Source organism: Serinus canaria, chromosome 18, assembly GCF_022539315.1.
Source record: "Serinus canaria isolate serCan28SL12 chromosome 18, serCan2020, whole genome shotgun sequence".
In the NCBI taxonomy this organism is placed as follows: domain Eukaryota; kingdom Metazoa; phylum Chordata; class Aves; order Passeriformes; family Fringillidae; genus Serinus; species Serinus canaria.
Window position 1 is genome coordinate 3,993,702 of NC_066331.1, and position 22,028 is coordinate 4,015,729.

The 22,028-nt window shown below is 45.6% G+C and overlaps 2 long non-coding RNA genes across 2 annotated transcripts in view; one reads left to right on the forward strand and one right to left on the reverse strand.

The window, feature by feature from the left end:
- The window catches only part of LOC108962670 (uncharacterized), a 79,580-nt gene extending 72,553 nt beyond the window's left edge, over window positions 1-7,027 (forward strand). Inside the window, exon 2 of the long non-coding RNA XR_001991356.3 lies at window positions 1,530-7,027. This is a non-coding gene — a long non-coding RNA (uncharacterized LOC108962670). The remainder of the gene's footprint in view (window positions 1-1,529) is intronic.
- LOC108962669 (uncharacterized) lies at window positions 1,670-20,329 on the reverse strand. The gene is made up of 2 exons (XR_001991355.3): window positions 20,070-20,329; window positions 1,670-3,264 (listed from the first exon to the last, which is right to left on the reverse strand). It is a non-coding gene; the product is annotated as an uncharacterized LOC108962669 (long non-coding RNA).
- Between the last annotated feature and the right edge of the window lie 1,699 nt (window positions 20,330-22,028).

Consider the following 22,028-nt stretch of genomic DNA (forward strand, 5'->3'; position numbering starts at 1 on the left):
GTCCTTGTACTGCTCAGCTTCTCTCATGAGGCAGATGAGCAGCCTGAGGAGTCTGGGGGGTGCCTTCCTTTCAGTTCATCCTGCCCAGCTCCATGGACTTACTGGCACCCTAGTTTACAAACTGGGGTGCTCTGAATTTCTCTGCATTTCTTGTCTATGAGGGTGCTGGTAATGAGCTTAAAGAACCAGTCTGAGTTTACAGATGGAAAGAAGAAGTGAAGTACAGGAATATCAACTTAAAAATATAAAGAATATTTTGTAGGTACACTAATAATCAGGGACCCCTTCAGTGTTTGTCACACTGAAGTGTCTGGTGTCATGGGCCCATGACACCAGAACAAATAGCCAAGAGGACTCCTCACAAATATAATGTGGGATTTAAATCATTAGACCCAGCAATTCTCTACCTGGGACCCCACAACTGTTTTTCTTGTATCCTTAGTATTAAGGAAACAGCACATATTTTTTCTTTTTTCTTTCTTTCTTTTTTTTTTTTTTTTTTTTTAAACTGCATATAAAACAGCATCAAGCTCAGCTCAACAAGAGGACTTTCTGTCTGTTGGGCTTCCAGGTTAAGAAGACAAATCCTGTTCCAATGACTTAACAAATTTTTCAAACTTGATGTAGCAGACAAAGGCACAGTCATGCTGTTCTAGATCAGCTGATAACTTTGTGTTCTGAAATTGGGTCCCAGGGATGTCAGCTCACTTTGCTGGGGTATTGTTTTGGCTTTTCTCTTTAAAAAGTACCAAGTATCAGCCTTTGAACCCCAGGCAATACAAACTGGGCACCAGGGTTCAGCTCATGTGAAGGTTGGCTTAGCCATCTCATTGGAGAAGTTGTAGTTTCTTTCCCACCAATTCCAGCAAATGTTCTCTTGGTGAAATGTGGCCAATTCTGGTACAATTAAAAAGACAAAGCCTAATAACCACCTGCTAAAGCTAAAGGTTCCTTGAAAGCTTGGATTTATTCAGTCTTGCTGCAAATCAAATGTTTAAACGATGACAAAAGTTTGCCTAAATAAATGTATTTCTTCTGTGAAGCAGATATTTATTCATCAGAAACTACAGCAAAGTACCACAGGGCTTCAATAAAAGAAATCAATAAATTTGCCTGCAAAATGTATTTCCTGCTCTTATTTTACTCCATGTATGTGTCTGACATACAATTTCTGTTTGATTGAGTGTACCACATTAAACTGTTCTGGACAGGAGCTGTGCACTGAGAGCAGCTGCTAAGCATCCCCTGCAGTGAGAGACTCCTTGCAGACATTAATAGAATTACCTGTACTTGAAGAGAAATTTCTTTCTTTTTCCCCCTTTTCTCTGTTGGGATCTCACCCTGCACCCTTTGCTCTGTGCTGCCTCGGGTCAGTTCTCTGTGGGCAGTCACCAATCCAGATGCTCTGCACCTTCCAAGGGTGTGCAAAGCAGCATCAATGACAGCTCAGGCTTAGTTCATCTCCTATTACCTGTTTTTCAGAGGGAAAAATGTGTGCATGTGAAGACCAGGGTGTTTTATTTCAACAGGATCTATTTTCATGTTCATGATGCTTGGCACAGACTAAGGATGGCAACTTGAAGGAAGTCTGGGGCAGTGCTTAACAGCAGTAGAAGCTGAGGGTATCACCTGAAACTGAGTCTGAAAAAAACCCATAATTGCCTGTAAGTACTTTTCAAAACACCTTTATTTTAGGTATTCCTGGTTTTTTCCCAAGCTAAATTGGAGGTGTTAGGTGGCACTGAACTTTAAAAAGAAAGAAAATTCAGTCTAGTCAGATTTGTTCTTGAAGTCTTAGAGGCTTAGTGTGGGTACTAAGAAATGCACTTTGGTCTGCTGACAATGTTCTCAAGTGCTAAAGAGGGACCAGCAGGGCTGGATCCCACTGCAGGAGGCTGGATCCCACTGCAGGATGTGCACTAGGGATACTCATGTGAGCCCCTGGCCACTTACCAAATGATCCTACAGACCTCTGCTGCACCAGCCCTCCTCTCTGACAGGCAGTGTGACACCTGGGGGAGCTGCTTTGGAGACGATCTGACAAAACCAGCACCAAATCACAGTGCTCTCCTATTTCCCACATGCAGTCACACACATGGAGGGTTTTGTCCACAGAGGCCAGGAAAAGCAGGCAACTTGCAGCTTGCCACAAGAAACAAGATACAAGGTTATGAAGCCCTGGAACAGCTTCTCAGACATTTCTATAGGCAGAGTTCCCACAGCACATAAGAAAAAGATCCATTCATCAGGGTCTGGGCTGCAGGATGAACTGCAGGAGTTGTTCTGTGCACATCCTCTGTTAGAAGTTCTGACTTTTCCTTCTGACCTTAAAATCCATGGGTGGCTTCTCTTCACAGTGGCAGAGCTGAGGTAGGAAGAGGCTGAGGAGGCGTATTCCAGTATTTCAGAGCAAAAAACGTGTTTAAAAAATGTGGTTTTTAACATATAAATGTCCTTATTTAAAGTGTTGATATTAAAGATAAAAATTGTAACAGAAACTCATTCAAAAAAGTTACAAACCCCCATTCCCAATCCTCCTGTTTTCATCACAAAGAATATTCCACAGTAGTAGAGTGTTGTTTTGCAGCCTGTTAGCAGAAGAGGTGATTGGGTCAGTTGACTTGTAGGTGTCAGAATCAGAACAGACTAAATAAATTCCATCCACCCATCTTGCCAAGGAAATACTCAAGCCCTTTCATCTCGTTTCAGTATCCAAAGAAGACACGAGAGTTGCTGGATACAGAAGTCCTTGTGGAGAGGAGCAGCAGATTTGGGGTTTCCTATGATGAGGCAGTCTCTGAAACACAGGTGTCAAAGCAGGAAGTTCTGACACGAACAGTTCCAAAAGTGTCACATTCCTGGAATCAGCTGGCACAAAGGACACTCCTGGACAGTTCTGTGGGGCCTTGAGCAGCCCAAGTTTCTTTGTTCCCTGCGGGTTGAACAGAATCCATCCTTCATTGACAGCGGTGCCTTCCTTGTGCCCACTGTCTGTCTTATCTGTCACACTGTCACTGGGACTAGGATTGTCCTTTAGAACTTGCTTACACAGCAGCTGCAATAGCTACAGCAGGATGACTCCATGTGAACACTCATTCCACAGCCACGGGATCAGCTCCTGGTTCATACCATACCTTAAGTGGAGCAGCCTCAGTGTGTCACTGTGCCTTACAAAGTTAAGCCAGACCTGGGACTCAGTTCAGGGTTTGTAGTCACTTCTCCTTTATAAAGAATTCAGCTTTAAGAAAAGCAGTTGAAATGCTCCTGAGAATGACAAATAACAAATGAGTAAATCTTGCTCCAGAGCCATAAAACTCAGTTTAAAAAAAAAAAAAAAAAAAGCATGCACTCCAAATCTATTGGCATGGGCATATAAAGCAGAATTAATTGATAATCATATCAATTAATTGATAAAAATGCTAAAAGCCATAAACAAAGCCTTTTCAGAAAAGTAATGAATAGGTAATCCACACAGATAATGTGAAAGGACTGCTGCAACTGTGGGGCCAGGGAGGCATTAATTTGTGTATCCATACCCCTGGAGTTATTAAAGGATAAAAGCTTTGAACATTGCTGCAGAGTTCAATGAAAATAAAAACTTTTACTCAGCATACAGAAGCTCTCAGAAATGCAAATAAAGTATTAGAATGCATAAAGATGGCAAATAATTGAATATTATGGTTCTGTTTAACAAATTGCTTCTTTGCATGCTATTACTTCATCATGGTCTGATCTGAAATATGAGAGCAGGAATAAAGCTCAGAGAAAGAAGCGGTGGATGACCAGAGACCTGCAACGAGTTTGCTGAAAGAAGAGTAAAACAGATTTGGTTTGGGTAAGGGCTCTTTCTGTGGGCTTGGGGTGCATCTCTCTACTTGCATTTATTTCTGGTGGGAGGGAAATGTCAGACAGACACAATAGGGAGGGAAAGTGCTCAGCTTGTTTAATTTCTCCATCTCTGTGCTCCAATTCTCATGCCCTGAGCATCGTGAGAAGCACATGCTCCACACCACAGGTCACAACTCCATGTCCTTGTAGTCTTGCTCCAACAGAAGCACCGTCCCCAGCCTGACACCTGCTTCAACCTGCCAGCCCTCCTTCCCCCTCAAGCTCTCCTTCCAGGCCTCCCTCTGCCACAGTTGACTATTGCAAGAACAATAAGGATTTTTAGGGGCATTATGACTGGGTTAGTAAAACACAGCTGCCCCTGAAAGTCCCTCATTTTTCTTGCTGCCGTTCTGTCGGTCCCCAGGAGGGCAGGGTCTGGCAGGGTCCGTTCTCTCCAGCGTGGCACACACGCCTCTGCTGATGTGCCCAGAAGTGCCCCAGCCCCAGCCCACACGGCAGGGGAAGGTGGGCAACTGCTTTGCCATCCCTGTGGGCTCCTCCTGAGTGAACGCCGTGCTGAGTTTCAGCGGAATGCCAGATGGCTCATCTGTCACTCGCAAGGATGCCACCGAACAGAGCCTGGCACAGCTCGCTGCAGGCAGCCCTGGAGGTACTCCTTGTTCTGGCACCCATGTGAGCAGCGGTCTTTGGCCAGGGGAAGTGGGGACCCCAAGGCTGACTGGCCCCACACATCCCACACTGGGTCATACCCTGCAACCCCAGGGGCACTTGGAGCTCTCCTGGGGACGTGTAGCACTCGGATCCCAGCAGGAAAGTTCACATCCATCTGCAGCAGCAGTTGCCTTCAATTTGTTAAAAAAGCTGAGAATTTTAGGGAATTACTTCTGATTTCTTAATAACTTTCAGCTAAAGTAATATCTGAAGAAGATCTATCTACATTTTCAACTGAAAAGGGGCTAAGTATTTGGCTGGGAATTTTCAACCCTCATTCACAAGTCCTCCTGGAAATCCCAGCCCATCTCTGCATGTTCTTAGTGCAAGGAGTAACACTTTCATTTCAATTGATCAGTATTTTGACGGCAGTGGACTCAGCTGCAACTACAGGCAGATTCCCACAATTCTGCTCTATTGTTGCCCCATGAATTCTGCCTGTAGAGAGCTGGGATGGGCTTGCAAGCATCTGTGCAAGCTGTTGCCCTTGAGAAGAACTTTGTGTGCTCAAGGATTTCCAGAAGAGTTTGTGTCAAAGCAGGGAACCCTTCAGCACTCTCAGGGCTTTTCTTCTTTCCCTTGCCCTTGTAGAAAAAGCATCACATGGGTGCCTCAGCAAGGGACCCTTTGCCAGCATCAAGTTTGCAGGTGCTGCCATTCACACAATCCATCTCGCAGCTGGTGTGACCAGGGATGCTCAGGAAGTCACAAAGGTCCCAGCCCTGTGCAACACAAGAAAAATATCCTCACCCATCCCACATGGGATGACACTCCATGGTAACAGACAACCTGGCATCCAAAAACCCCAGAGACCCTCTCAGAACTACACAGAACCACACCTTATTTTCATTTACAATTTCTTCTGTAAGTCAACTGAAAGCAAACCCTGTGCCCTGATTTGGTAATAAAACATGAGCCATGACTGGATCCAAATATTATTTGCATCTTTGAGAAAGTTACAACAGCAGTGTAACAATAATAATAATAAAAAAAGGCAGCAGTCCTCTAAATGCTAATGATGTTGGTGTCCTAAATGAAGCATAACAGCCAGAGCCCATGAGAAGCAGAGCATGAGTCAGAGCACCAGCAGTTCCACACTGAAAGCAGTACTCCTGGCTGCTTCATTCATTTAAGGAATCAATTCTTTTGGAATGAGCATCAAGTAGTTTTTAGGACTAAAATGAAAATGAGATGCATGTTGTTATTATTTTCAAAAGTTTTTTGTTTTTATTTTCTTCTCCTTGGATTGACAATAAACAATTCTTTCTAGCTGAGGGGAGCCCCAGGCAGGACCAGGTCTCTGCAGCACTGGCTGCTGTACCACTACAGAAGAAAATCTGATGAGCCCCTGCCCCAGGGAGAGCACAACCTCTGCAGCAGCCAGGACCCCACCACGAGCAGGCAGAGCAGACCCAGAGCACAGGAATGCAGTAACTGGAGTTGTTGCAGCCTGGGCAGGGTGTCTCATCCCCAGTTTTATTTTACTGGCATTGGGTCATTGGCAGAATTGAGTGAGGACGGATATGTGCTGAAGGGGAACACCCTCCACAGAGGTTTTGCATGTTCCCTCTTGGATTGCAAAGCCAAGGCTGTGCACTACAAGAAGAGCCTAAGCTCCCTGCTGCCCCCGTCCCACTTCCAGATAAAGCACAATCAGATTCTGATGATCAAAGCACACATCTCTAGGTTACACTGGTGTTAACTCAAATTATTTTTGTTGTGCTGTATCTGAAACTTAGAAAATGCAAGAGCAGAACAAAACCAAAGTGAAGGTAGGAAATTATTGCAGTTTCTAGAATTCTTCCAGCTTTAGTCATGGAAGGGGATTGTTAGAAACGGACAAAAGGCTGTTTCCCTTAATTTTTTTAAGTGTGAATTTTGTCTTGACAGTTTCCTTTCAGAAACAAAAATTGAAAACAAATTGTCCCATACACAAAACAAAGGGACAGATCCTCAGCTGGAATGGACTGGTATTACCAAGTGAGTAACACCCACTCACAGGAGAGATCTGAGCCTTTTAACCAGCAACTGCCAATCCTGCTGTGCCCGGACAAGAGCTTGAGAGCTTCAGCCTCCGGGTTTAGATGGCAGCAGTGCTGGATCTATGTAGCTTGGAAACGACCAAGGGCTGCCTTCAGAGCAGCTGAAAGTACACCAAGGCTCTGAAGACTCTGGGACTGTACACTTCCCAAACCTGGAGCTGACTCGAGGTGCATGAGCCAGTGGACACGACACCAAGTGAGCAGTCCATATCAGCATGGCCCTGAAATTAATGAGCTGCTTTGGAGAAATGCCGGCAAAACTTCCAGAAGCTATTACATGGGGGGGTTTGCTTTCTGAAACAAGGGGTGGCTCTGATTTTTCTCTCAAAACCAAGATGAGGCTGATCACCATCTTGAAAATTACAGGAGCAGCCCCCAGGAAAGCATTAACAGTACAGCAAAAAAAAAAAAAAAAAAAAGAAAAAGGAATGCACAGTGAAAACTTTGAAACTTTGATCTCTCCTGGCCAATTCTGCCCCTGTCCCTCACCCACAAAAAATTAAAAAGAGGCACACATGAGGAGAATTCAGGAAGTGTCTCACTTTGCCAAGGAACAGACCATGTCCCCATTGGCAGTGTCTCCAGCAGAGCTGCCCAGCTGAGCTCTTGGCTGGGAGAGCCAGTGCCCGGGGAAAACTGCCTGGGACCCGAAAGGGCAGGAACACTGGAGCACTACTGGAAGAGCTCCCATCCTCCAGGGTGCTCATCCAGGACCGACAAGAGGTGGGTTTGACCACATGCATTTGACATCTCCTCTCTTTACAATCCCCATTTTGGAGCATCACTTTTTTTTCTCCCACTCCCAACATCAGCAGAGGAGCTGGAAAGCCAAAGTTATTTTTAGGAGATGGTACATCTAGGCTCTGGTCATTTTGGCTGGGTCTCTTTGAAAATGGCAAGGTTGGATAATCAAACACATTACGCAGACTTTCCATAGAGGCTGCTTTGCAAACAAGCCTCCCACCATTCAGATACCCAGGAACCAATATTTCAAAGAGGAGCTTTTGATGCTGCCCTGGTTTGCCTCAGCATGGTGACCTCACTAGCATTTATACACAGAGCCTTGGAGAACAAGCAAATTAAAACAGCTGACTTTAAGTATATAAAATAAAACAATTAGTCATCAACAAGCTACTAGAGGCTGCCACATTACACTCAAGGGGCAAGAGACCATGACCTGGCTGAGGCTGGCAAAGAAGATGGCAGTGCTGCCTGCTCAAATCAGCCACCCAGAGCAGCTCAGGTGTGATGGCTGACACATCAAACTGGCTGGCACCAGGACAGGGACAGGAAGGGAGAACAGTGGAGCAGTAGGAGAAAAACGCCAGGGGAGGAGCTGTGGCTGGAAGAGGCTCCACGATTCCTAGCAAATTAACCAGGGCATGACCAGCCAGCCCAGTCTGGCCACTGCTGTCTTGTTCAAGTCTCCAAATGAAGGGGGGAAAGGGGACAGTTCGGAACAGCCTCTTGCTAATGGTCCATTGCTTGTGCTGAGTTTCAGACAATGTCCAGGACTGGCTGGAGGGGTCCCAGGTCACAGTTCTCTCCAGGACCACACTCAGTACCATTGGCTGGTGGGTTCAGTAGTGCAGCTGTAACCCAAGGCTCTGGCCTCAGCAGTGCTGGAGCAGCTGGAGTGGGCTATGGGGGCATGGATAATGACCAGCAGTGCCCATATGCCTGCTGGCTCCAGAGGAGTGTGTTCCCACAGAGCCCTGCCCAGACTGATCAATGACAGGAAAAGCAGCCATGCTGCTGGCCTTGACCTGCCAGTGCTGGCCCCTACTACTCAACCCCCCCTAAACTCTGAGCAGTGAGTTAAGAGAGAAGCTGCCAGCAAGAGGCTGCCCCACCTGGGCTTTGCTGGTCTGCCCAGCACTGAGGGAAGCAAAGAGTTATAGGAGAGCAGCAGGGAATTACCAAGCAAAGGGTTTTTAAAATAATTTCACTTTAAACAAAACTGAGGCATTACCATAAATTAAATGGCCACACCTTGCTACTTACTCGGCTTTGCTGACAAGGCCAGCTTTTCCATAGCTATTCAAATCTAACAAGTTCTGAGTGCCTAACTCACTCTTTTAAGCTCATTTTCAAACTCCAGCCAAAAATCACTTTCTGATTCACCACTTTCTCAGGCATAGTATTATTCAGAGAACGCCTGCAGGCAGGTACAGTGCTGTACAAAGTACATAAGCACAAGTTTAATTACTCTCTGGACAAGGGATGTGATTAATTGTATGCTTTAAGTTAAGCATGTGCTTAAGCATGCTACTGACCTGGAGCTTTAAGTACATCTATCAGGTGTTCTGGTGCTCTCCATTTACCAGTTCTTTGAGGTCAAATAAGTGGAAAGAATGTAAGAATACTCCTGTGCTCATACACTCCAAGGAATTCACACAAAGTCCAGTTTTTGACTTTTTAAAAAATTACAAATTTGGACTTCTTATTCCCATTTTTGCACCAATACTGATTATGAGCATTACAATACTACATATATGGTCAGAATGTATTAGCATTAAAACATGAGCTAATTATTGTCATTTTCAAGCTTTTAAAAAGCATTTGGTTTAGTTTTTTACTTTGCCTGGATACTGCTTCAGGTAAGAACTTAGATTAATTTCATTTGCACACTTTGTGGATTAGTTCCCTTATGTCTGGGCAGTGTACAAAGCCCTAAAAAAAAATATGGAGCATATAATTGAAACGACTGCCCCTGCTAGGAGTGGACTCATCGCATGGAAGAAGTCAAGCATAAAATGTGCATCAGCTATGAGTGGTCACGTAAATCCACATTTCATTAGCCACAGCTTACATGATCCTGGCAATTTTTTTCACTGCGCTTTTCCACCTCTCCAGCAAAGGCTTATTCCTAGTTCAAAATAATATAGGAAGGTCAAATTGTGTCCATTCCCTGGGGAGGAGCAAGTAGAGAAGACTGGGACCTGAAAGCTCCACCTTTTTTTTTAAAGACACAACTGCCCTTTTAGTGGCACTCAGGGAGCCTTGATGGACTGGACTGAGCCACTCCTCGAGGCAGGCATGTGACCCGTGCGCAGTGCCAGCATCCCAAGGGCAGGGAACACCCACACCCAGCTACACCCACCAGCAGTGACATTTCACAGGGACAAGCCAAGAGACTTCCACTGGAGCAAAGCATGTGCAAATCAATTTTCAACAAGTGAGGGGGAGCACAGAGGGTTTGGTTACAAGCGAGGAGGCACGTGCCTCGGAAGGGAGCCTTCTTTGAGGAAGTAAACAGATACAATAATTGATAAGTGTTTTGGCTTCGCCTCATCACTAATCCCATCACATGCTGTTCCTTGCCAGCACATTCATGAAAAGTGTCTATTTTGGATACTGGGGCACAACAGAGAAAACACCTCACAGCTCCCAGAGAGACAGCTGGCCTAGCCCAGGTGCACTCACTCTGCTTGAAGCACTAATACATTGACCTCGAGCTTTTAAACTATATTGCTCTCTGCTTAGGATGTTGGTTTTTGTTGTTAGCTTAAGCTTTTTTTTTTTTTTTTTGTACTAAATGCAGTAAAATCTTGCACAGAAAATAAAGTTTACATTACTAGGGATCCCAGACTTAGTGCTGCACGTGTGGGAGAATTTACATGACTTTTCCCTCTCATTTCAGCATTACTTCTTATGGGTAACCCTGAAATGTTTTTTTCAAAGGGAGCAGATTGCCAAGTGCAGTGACACTGGTTACTGTGGTTACACTGGTTACTGTGGAGAATGCCCACTGGTTTTGGGGTCCAATTCTATACATACAGAAGCTCCTTACAGCAGCAAGTCACAGGACAACCCCCCCTCATTTGCTGAATGACATTAATTAAACTAGGCCAGATTTGGCAACATGAAGCTGAGCTAGGTATCCTTAAATTTGCTATTAGTTGAGAGACATTAAGAATAGGTCAAAGAAACCCAAATCACTTGCCATGGAGATTGAAAGAAAAGTCACAGCAACATTGAGAACAGCTGGGGGCTGCAGGCACACCCTGGTGCTGGTGCCTGTGGGTGTTCAGTGCCCAACCACCAGTCCCCTGCTACAGGAGGAGCTTCTCATCTACAAGTTTTAGATCTCTCATACCAAATCCATCAAGCAAATCTAAGAGTCAACTGAAATATGTGGTTAAAACCTTTCCATTTGCATCAGTGGCTGGGGAGCCTTCACATCTGTGACTCAAAACTGATTGTACAAATTTCCTGATTAGTGAGGTAAGAGAGCTCTCCCAGCCTCAAGTATTAACTCAGTGAGACACCCTGACCCTGGAGCTATCTCCCCCTCTCCTCTGCCTTGAGGGGAAGTCCAGACCCAGGACCCACTGTTTAGACTGATGAAGTTAACTGAACTCCATATTGGGTGAATGAGGAATCATTTTCCCAGATACTTCTAATGAAATACTTCAGTGAGAATGAGATGTTACCAGTTAATGTTCTGTGAGTGTCCAGGTTCATGACTGCCCTTCAGTACTGCAGAGGGCACAAGAAATGCTTGGCAAAAGGGGAAATTCTATCCCTTTAAAAATACTTTTAATGAACAAGAGGCTTCTGGCTGTCAGGTAATAGCAGCACTTCTTACATTCAAAGATGTGCCTGGAATAGTGAAGTAATAGCAAATTTCATTAAAAGTAAAATCTTTGGTTGCTGTGGAAATCATTCAGGTAGTAGAGTATTTCTGGAGGCTGTACTGGGATGTACTACATTTCTTTCACTAAAGTGTTTCCTTCCGGGTGTGAATTCACTCAGCTGGGACAGGAGACAGGAGAGGAAGAGCTCAGCCTGGTGACTGATTCCATTCACCTCCTGTGCACTGCACAGGCCACAGGCAGGAGAGGCACAGGTAACACAAGATCCTGACCACAGCTTCTAAAGAAATTTGCCCACCAGGTCAGAGCTTCATCGATTATAATCCCATCCCCACCACCCTACAGCACAGCTCATACTGTGTTTTGCAACAGCCTCTTTAGATGTATTTTTAAGCACTGAAACCCTGATTGCTGCCTGCAAACAACTGACTGTAATTTGGCATTGATGTAATACTGATAGCTGACCAGTTGTAAAAGAGTTCTGTTTGGAAAACACACTTCAAAGTTATAGAAGGCTTGAAAGTATCAGAATTTCCCAACAATTCTAAGCATAGTGCTATAAAATGACAGTGTGCTCGTGACTGTTTGTCTGAAAACATTACCCGTCACCAAAATTAGAGCATGTATCGGATAAATCCTGGGCTGGTGCAGATCAGGAGATCTCTGCTGGCTTACAGGAGATGTTTTATTTAGCACTGGGCACACCTGCTGTTTCTTTGGAGAGCTGTAAATTCATTCCGTGATGTAGCCACATTTACAAGCCAAATTTATGTATTTTAAGACAAAACTACTATCAAATGTTTTGAAATTAAATTGCAGTTTGTGTTCTTTTTAAAGGCAATAATACCATAAAAGTAAAAAGACATGCAAAACTTTATGTAACTAGTATTACATAACACCTTAAACGGGCTCATAAGCATTTTTCTTACTCTGGATTTATTGCATTTTTATTTGGGGCATGTGAAACAACTCGCTATATGAATGCAGTTAAGTGGGGATGGGCTGGGGGGGGAAAGAGTTCACTCTGATAGAAATTCTAAAGTGAGAAACTTATTGCTGTGTTTGCAAAGAGAACACTGTCAGAAGAAAAAACGTTTCATTGTTTCTCACTGCCCTTGATGCCCATTGATAGAAAAATTAAATGAAGCCCTGGAAGGGGGCTAGAGGTAACATTAGCTTTAAAGGCTGCCTGCACACAGCCCCTCCGACTGCACAGAGCATTAATGCCATAAATACGTGTGAATGTTCTCATTCAGGCTGTAATTTATTCCCCAAGGAGATGCAAAACTAGCTCAAATATGCTGCAAGAAAACCAAACTCGTCCAATGAAGTGAGTGCAGTATGTGAATCCTGGAGCTAAATTTAGGGTGGGACTTGGAGTAAAGTAATTCTAATCTCAAAGTAGCACTTTGAGTTGCAGCAACAAACACTGTGCAAAGATTTGGGGAAGTTCTGCTCCTTTGTTACAATCTATTGTGTGTGACATTTTGGGAGCTCTTTACTGACTCAGATTTAAGAAATTCGGCTTAAGTTACTCAGTTGAATTTTATTGTTCAGTGAAATTGTTTAAAAACCCCCCCTTCACTTAGGTTGTTTCTAAAATGTGGATTCAGGCTGGTTTTGGGGTGTGTACAGCAGCACACATTCTTAATGTACTGAAAGCTTGATGTAAACCATTAACTGCAGTGCTGAATAATCCACAAGATGGAAAAAATGGATACTGTAAATATCTGATTAGGGATTTTTTTCCAAATGACCTTTTTTTTTTTGGTGCTATGGTCCAAGGTAAATTAAAATGGATGAACTAACTTGTGATTAAGCACCTTTCTGTTTCTTGTTCTGTACAACTGTTATTTGCATGGAAATGTTTTTCTTCTCCAGAAATATTTCCTTCAAAACTAACAGATGAAGTCACAATCATACAAAATATCTCTGTAGTCAAAGCAGATTTTTTAATAAAAAGTACTTTAATATGCAACTGAGACTTCAAGTCTTTTATAGTATCCTTCAAGAGTAAAATACACCCATAATGCAGGAATTGAGGAAATCTTTATCTTTCTTTAAAAAAATCAAAATAGCATTTACAGTTTTAAATCAAGCATATTTTAACTGAACTACATTCAAATTCTTTAGGAAACAATCTCTCATTTCATACAAGATTTTTCATGCATATTCTGGCTCCAAAGCTCCAAAACAGTTTGCCACAACTTGTTTCACTGGAATTCATCAAAAGACTAAAAAGCCAAGTGCCAAAAAGCCAAGTTCTGGCTGAGGCAGAAACTGCCCAACCAATCCCCACAGCCTGGAAAGCTCCAGTTCTCAGAATTAGCTGATGCTTTAAACAAGAGATCATAATCAAAATCATGATTCCTGACAAAGTCTCAATATTTCACTCTATAAATTCTTAATTCATTTTCCAGCCATTTGTAGGTTACTGCTGGCTCCACCCTCTCAAATATCAGCAATTGCTGCTGCTCCTAAAGAAAATTCCACTTTGGGGAAATATGATATTATTCCAGATGTTTCAGTCCACGGCAGTTCTGCCTAACCCAACCTGATCATTGCTCTGTAATGCAGCTGAGCCTTGAACAGCTTCTGGAATTTATTCCTCAAACTACTGCACTTGCATATTTGAATTTAACCCTACCAACAGTCATATACTCAAAAGTCCTGTTCTTTGTAACAACAGAGCCACCCCTAAAGAGTTTTTTTCCAAAAACATAAAACCGTGACTAATTTTAGCAGGCCTTTGGGCCACTGTAAATTAGTTCCTACAGCCTGCTGATTGAATTAAAGTGTTTTAAATTGAGTTCCTCACCATACTTCAAAAGTTATCATGCAGAGAGATTTTGTTGAATCAAATCTGCTTTCAAATTTTATAGTTTGAGGAAATTCCATACTTGGAATGGGAAAAGAAAAAAAAGAGTAAAGTGCATTTATAGAGATTCAAACCAATTGCAAGAACTGGAATGCCACTATTTTCTTTCATTGGATTTCACCAGCAAAAGGATGGGAAAAGATCCTGCCCTGCCTCCAGCCATCCAGGACTGACCCATTCAGCAGACTGGACAGTTTAGGTGATGTTTGCTCCGCAGAATCCCACCTGGAGCAGTGGACATTGCTCCATGGGCTGACATCCACCCACCACTGGCCAAGTCCTGCACAGTAACTGCCTGAGCAGGACTCCAAAGCCTTGGTCAGTGGGATGCTTTGCTTTTAAAATATAATAATAATAACAATAATAACAATAATAACAATAATAACAATAACAATAACAATAACAATAATAATAATAATAATAATAATAATAATAATAATAATAATAATAATAATAATAATATTAATGACAGCTCTATCAGGCATGATCTAGGAATCACAACTCCAGCCCTGGACCCATAAATGGTGTCACTAACAAATCTGTATTGGGAAAATACTGAAATCCTGCAAATGTGGGTACAACATCCACCCACGTGAACATCAAGGACACCATGAAGGACTTTCTCCCAAAGGACACAAAGAACAAAGGCCTATTGCCTGCTGCCATAGAAGGGAAAACCCAATAGCCTAAGCCTCATAAACTGACAGGCCACTGAGATCCAAATAAAATTCAGGAAGTTTATCCAAAATCAAATCTACTGAGCAGTGTCTTGGAAATATTTTGATTCATCAGTGCTAAAAAATATGCCATGCATCCAAAGCCCATGAGTTGGGAAGGGGAAGCTGTCCGCAGACCAGCACCACCCTGGCTCATTTTCTTCAGTCTGCAGCCACATGATTTCTTTTCCACACTGCTGCTGGCTCACACCAAGGTTCACACAAACGCCCAGGCTGGCAATGGGACCTGACAGAGGTATTCTGCCTTCAGCAAAGAAAGGTTTCCCTACCCCCGCCATCAGACACTCCCTTCTTTGGGATCTGAGCAGTTGTAACCCTCCTGGCAGTAGCATCACACAGACCCTCCTTCTTCTCACTCACTCCCCTAGAGCAATCAAGCCCAAGAGAAAGCCCTCTACCAAGCAAGGATCACACTGGCAAAAGGAGACAGCAAAGTGCTTTGGGAAAGTCATGCAGATGCCACCAATTTACCTTTGAGGGGGTTGTCACTTGGACTGTGGCAAGGAGCCAAAGCCTCAGAGGCGTCTCCCCACCTGTGGGCCAGCACCAGCCACCCTGCAGCCTCTTCCAGGCTCTCCTCCCCTCTTCCCCTCCCCTCTGGGACCTGGCCCTTTTTCGGGTCCTCAGGAAGGGAAGTGATGAAATCAGCAGGAGCTGGAAGGATTTTTCTCAAGTAGGCCAGCAGTGGGAAGGAGAAGCACATTCCCCTCCCCGTCTGGTTGCCTCTGAGTGCTGAAGAGCTGGCCTGGAGCAGGAGCTGGCATGGAGCACAGCCCGAGCTTGGCATTTGCCATCTGCAGATGGAGCCAAGAGCAGAGGGAAAAGTGCCTGCAAGCCGGGCACACACTCACTGCTCCAGCCCTCTGGGGCTCAGCCCTCTCCATGGGTGCAAGGCTCTAAAACAAGCGTGTCCAGCATTCTGTGAAAGGTCTGTACTGAACAGCAAAGCAGATCCCAGGCATGATCTGACTCCAACCTGTCCCTGATTACACATATCTGTAACCCAGACATCACAGGCTTGTTCTGCTCTGTGCCCTCCTGCAACTTAAAATACAGCCCTGGCTCGAAGGTCTCTATTTGCAAACATAGAGGAACAGTGGTTCTTAAATTGCAGGCAAACATTTGACTTCACTCAGGGCAATTCAAAGAATATCCTGCACGAACCCCACCCTTCTGTCCGACAACTCAAACCTTAATGCCTAGATAGTTTTCTTTCAGGCCTTATCACAGATAAAATATGGCCCTTTTTTTTTTTTTTTTTTTTTTTTTTTTTTGCTGGAGGAGTAAAACCTGCCAAATATTTACCAACTCTTTCAGAAGGCTGAAAATGTCACCCCTACAGTGTAATAAACTTCCCCGGAAAGGCCCTGATAAATAGAAAGCCTTGCTGTACTGCCCAGAACTAGTTTAGTGTGGCCTAAGTATTGCCAAGTCTGACTGACAAAAGAAGCATATTTGTACACACAGAAAGATTAGCAAGAGAGGCATAAAGTTTATAAGTGAAAATAAAACAAAGCCCCATTATTAACCAGGGAGGGGGGAATAATTGAATCTGCATCCCAGAGAGCACAGAACATTATGAAAGCCTCGGAGCTAAAACAATAATTTAAGAGCTTGTCCACAACTTGCAGCAGAAGCTTGAACCATCTTCTTTAGCATTTGGAAAGTGCTAAACCATGGTCTACCCCCAACCCAGCCTTCAGAGTAATATTATTTAAAAATAAAATATTTTTACTTGGTAATTTGACCCACAAAAAGTCACTTGGGGCATGAGGGAATGTTCCCTTCCAGCCTGAACATTAATTCAGAGAGAATGTTTAAACTCCACAGTGTAAACCAGATGCTGAGAAGTACATCTGCATTGTACTGTATGTTCTTTGGGGCACAGACAGAAGTTGGAAAGTGCCTGTCAATGCAGTGTGTGTGGCTATGATCTAAATAATCCTAATAATGTAGATGAATGGAGAAAAACCCACATTCCTAGTACCAACCAGTCTGTCAACAGAGTTCTCACAGCTATAGACAACTATATCCACACTAGTGCAAACACATGAATATTGCTTAAAAAATGTGTCCTTTCACCTTGGCAAATGCCATTATGGAAAAAAAAACCTCTAAAAGTGACTAGGGAGTTGGAAGCTCAAAGGTACACATTTAACAAGCCTTGGTGACCGTAAAATGCTGAGCACTCACTTTCTACAAAAGCCAGGCTTCCACTGAATCTTGACTGGTACACTCAAATGAAAAGGTACTAACTCAAATTATGCTGTATAGTGCTCCAAAATAGGTTTCAGAGGTACAAAACTTGCCAGAGCTACTTAAAGGCAGGAAGAAACTAATTGTTTCTGGGAAAAAAAAAAAAGAATCCAAATTATGTTAAACTTGTCAAAAGCTAAACTCAGCTGTTTACCCAGCTTAACAAAGAACAGCGCAGTTAAGAAAGTCTGGTATGAAAGGGAAAACTTCACTTTAGCCCACCAGCAAGTCCAGGAGCCCGACTAGCAACACAACCAACCTCCACAAAAATCGCTGCTTGTCAGAGATGCCTAACAAGTTGCACAAGTTGGAAGGAGTGGGCTGAGGAGGCACAGGAATCTGCTCCCCGTCCCCCTTTCACACCATCAGGTTTTAATGATACGGCTCCGCGTGCCTGAAGTATTTTTACACTATGCTCGTCTTCTTGTAGCGCTGACTTGTTCCAGGGCGGATGATTAGAATCAGATTTCTGTGATTTCACTGCAGATTCATTTTGTTAAGGGCTACAGATCTGCAGGGGGAATATGGCTGCAAACAGGCTGGCAGAGTGGGCTCCAAAGGTCTCTATCCTAAATGGGTAATAGTATCTTTGCATTTACTCCTTACTTTCAGGTAGTTTTCCTTTTTGTGGCCACTAGACTGGGTTCTTTGGAAAAAACAAGCATATAGGGAAAAGAAACGTGCAAAAAGTTTTCCTTGAAATTTTGATTTCAAAGAAAGCTCCCAACCAGAATAGGTTCATGAAGTGAACAGGCCCAAGAAGCACCTGAGAGCATCCAGTGTCCCCCAAGTCAAAGGAAGCACCTGAAGGACCACACATAGGAGATAATTCTGATCCGTCAAGGTCTGTATGTCCTGACCTGTGTCAGGAGCTGTGTCAGAGCAATAGCTATTAATACACGTTAGTGTGCTGCATGCTAGTGTTTGGATATAAAGGGCTGAAGGAGAAAAAAAATATGCAGAGGTCTGTAACAGCATTTCTAAATTTCTCCTAACTGGGAAAGAAATAACACTTATTTTTCATGGGCAATGGCTACAAAAAATTGTGCTGAAAACCGAGTTTGTTCATAAAAATTTCATGGGAACAGAGCATAAAAGTTGTGTGAGTCTGTGTACACACATACAGAATGTAGACTCCAACAATGCTACATCAGAGAGAAAAAGAAATTCTAAGTGGCGCAAAAAAACACACAGGAAGATTTTAATTTTTCATTTACTCCTATAGACCTTATCCCTGAAAATACTGTTGCCACTTGGCCTTTTTCTTTACTGGAGGTCAATATCATTGACTTTTTACAAGAGAGAAGTAAAAACATCTCTACATAAATCAAAAAATTATGAGGACCCTCAAAATAGTTCTAAGAAGTTAAAATGTAATGTAACATAACACAGAAGGGCACAGAAGTTATAAATACGACGCTATACAAGTCAAGAGTAATATACACACCCGGAGTTGTATATACACCGTGCCCAAAGAAGGAGCACAAACCAGTGTCTGCAGACGTGCAGTGTGCCGAATCGAAATCCGACAAATAATAAGGAACTCCGGAATGCTGGGTGGTTAAAACGCTTAGGTGAGTAAGAGAATTTCCGGTAGCCCGGCTGCTCCGTATGGATGTGACTAGATTTACTAAAAAAAAAAAAAAAAAAAAAAGGAAAAAAAAAAAAGAAAACAGATGTGTTTTCAGAAAGTGAAAGCGGAGGGAAGGATGCACATGGTCCTGCGGGAGCGAAACCGAGCGCTCCCTCCGCCAAGGCAGGGCCGGGCACAGCCGGTCCGGACCGCCGCGAAGCCGCGGGGATGGCCGCCAGCACCCGTAGGACGCGTACGTTTAAGGCCCTTTCCGAGGCAGAAGAATACAAAATGCACTTACGGTTCGCGGAGAACCAGCTCCGTCCTCTCGCCGCGGCAAGCTGGGCACCCGCCGGCCCCAGCGCCGGGCAAGCCGCGGTCCCCGAGGGCCGCCCGAGCACCGCCCGCCGTGCCCCCGGAGCCGACCCGCCCGGGCCGGGCCCCGCGTCCCGCCCGAGCGGCCCCGGGCAGCGCCAGCGGCGCCACCGCGCTCCGTCTTCGCCCGTTGCGCGCCCGGCAGGTCCCGGGAGCCGAGAACTGGGACTTTGTAGGCCAGTTGAAAACACGAACCTCTCATCTCGCCCGCAAAGACCCAGCCCTCAGCTCGCCCATCAGGCGCAGGCGACCACTACTCACCGCTATCTTTAACTGAACCCCTTTTTCTGGCCGATGCTCACCGCCAGTGCAGAACCCCCGCCCCGAAGCCATTGGGGACCCCGCCGGAGCGGGATCATTCCACCGGGCCGCGGAAGGCAGCGATCCGCGCCGCCCCCTTCCCGAACTTGAGAGCTGTCCCGGTGCCGGCTCCCGGAGCCGGTCCCGCACCTCGGGCCGGACCCCGACACCCATCGTGACTCGGCACCGCTGATCCCGCTCCCGCTCCTGCGGGAACTTCGTGCGCGGAGAGGTAGGAGCGAAAACACCAAACGGACAGAAAATCCCGAGCCCCCTCCGTTACCTGCTCTGAGGGGGGGGGGGGGGGGCACGGGAAAGGGGCTCGTGGGACTCCGCCGCCGCCTCCCCGCCCAGAGCCGCAGGTCCTCGGGAATCCGCACGAGAAGGGCTCGGGCTGAGCTACAGCCGAGCGGGGAGCGGCGGCCGGCGGGCGGGCGGGCGCGCTCCCCTCTCCTGCCTCCCGCAGCCCAGGGGCTCGCAGATGGGTATTTTAGCCGGTATTGATTACGGTGGGTTTTCTCCTACCCTTCCTCTTTGCCCTTGCAAAAGGCAAAATATAAAAATAAATAAATAAAATGCGTTGCCACAAGGGACGTTGCAACATTTCTCTCGGCTTTTCAAACGCGGCGTTTGCCCCAGCGAGACTGAAGTGTCCCGACACAAGAACACCAGAGAAGTAGGGGAAAGAGGGGAAAAATACCAAAACCACCCAAAAGCAGAAGAAAAAAAAAAAAAGCCAAAATCCAGCACCCAGAGCCATCAAACCGGAGAGAGACGAGCTGCTCCGTGCAGCGTTGCGGTCGCGGGCGGCGAGAGTCCCGTCCGGCGCAGACACGCGTCCCTCAAAAGTTCGCTCCACGTGTTGCGGCCGCGTCCCGGGAGGGTCGGCGCGGCCCGGCGCACCGGGGCGGTGCGGGCTCGCTCCGCCGGTCCCGCGCCGTTTAAGGAAGCGGCCAGTCCCCACCCCTGCGCCGGGCAGCTCCCGCCGCAGCCCGGCCCGGCGGCTTCGGCAGCTCTCGCGGGCTGCCCTCCCCACCCGCTGCCCTCCGCGACGCCGCGCCGGCACGGCCGGCCCCGCACGGGGCAGGCGCTGGGCCCGCGGTCCGGAGCGGCCGCCGCGCCCCGCGCAGCCCCGGCCGCTCCCGCCCTTCTCCGTGCTCCTCCCGCCGGGGCACCCCGCGGCCCCGCGCACCGAGGGGGCGGCGCGCCCCCTGCCGGCCGCTCCCGGCACTGCGCGGAGCGGAGCGAGGGTCGAGCCGGGCCCGGGGGGACAAACCCTGCGGACCGACCTTGTGGACAAACTGTGCCGTCACCCCGGCATCGCCCGGCGGCGACACCCACTCCGCACGCCTCACGGACCGAGGCTGCTCGCAGCCAGCATCACCCTACACTGCTCCCTGCATATGTATCCGTACATCTCCCTGAACTGCTCTATGGGTATCGTCCCACACGTCTCCCTGCACTGTTCCCTGCATTGCTCCCTATATGTCCAGCCTTCCCCTGCACACCTTGAAGTGGGTATGGACACCTTGTGTGTATCACAGGTATGTCAGAGGACATACTCTGCCCTTCCATGTGTGCCAAGTCTCTTCATTTACATCTCCAGTAAAGCTGGGTGAGCACACCTCTATGACCGAGAAAATCTGGGCCCAAAGCATAGCCTGTACACTGTATAAATTGTGTAGTTTCTTTACACTACACTCAGTTGTAAATGTGTTTTAGGAAAATGCCACAAGGACCTGAAAAGGTTTTGGCTTCTTTTGGGTGACTTTTGTGCTCATGCATTATGTAATTGTGTACTCATCTGTGACGTACTTGCACACTTACGTGTGACGTAATTATGTGCTCATGGATGAGGTAATTGTGTGTTCATGCATTAAATAACTGTGTGCTCATGCATGACATTATTGTGCCTTCATGCATGTGGTAATTTTGTGTTCATGCACTATATAATTGTGTGTTCATGCATGAAAAAATCAAAGCTAATAGCCAGAGGCCTCATCTTTTAAATCTTTGGGTTCAGCACCCAATGCACCTATTTGTCATCTACACCACATTTTTTTCCTGTATCTATACTGGAGACAAGGCAGCCTTGTGTATGCATCGCTATGTGTGTAGCAAGCAACTCTACCTGGCCTGTGTGGATAGAATGCCAGAGAGAGAACTTGAACTGATCTGTCACGGAACTGCTCTCGATCAACACTGTGAAGCCATCCTCTACACAGAAGAACTTGTTCCTTGGCTAGAGGCCTGACGAATATGTAGAGCCAAGGAACATGTTGTTTAAAACTGATAGTAGAATGCAAAGTGAATCATGGGCCATGGGCAAAAAGGTTGGAAGAGGGACAGAGCTCTATGAGCCTTTTGAAAATAAGACATTCTGGCAGAAGTTAGAAAAAGAAAGAATTTCTTGACCATCTGGAAGGGTTCTGCAGAGATGATGCCTAGAGAGTACAGTAAAAATTAAGACTTCCTGAAAAGGTGTAAAAGACACTAACCTTTTCTCTGGTGAAGGGAATAGATGCTGTAGAAATCACTTGGGTTGAACAAGAAAAGGCCTCATCAGCTTTTAGGAAATAAGAGACTGTTACTCTTACAGGATGCAAGTTACATCTGCCAACTTCACTCTCATTTTAATTTTTTTAAATACTTTTTTTTTCTCTGTCTCAATCATGTAGCTGCTTGAAACACCACAGAATAATTCTGAGA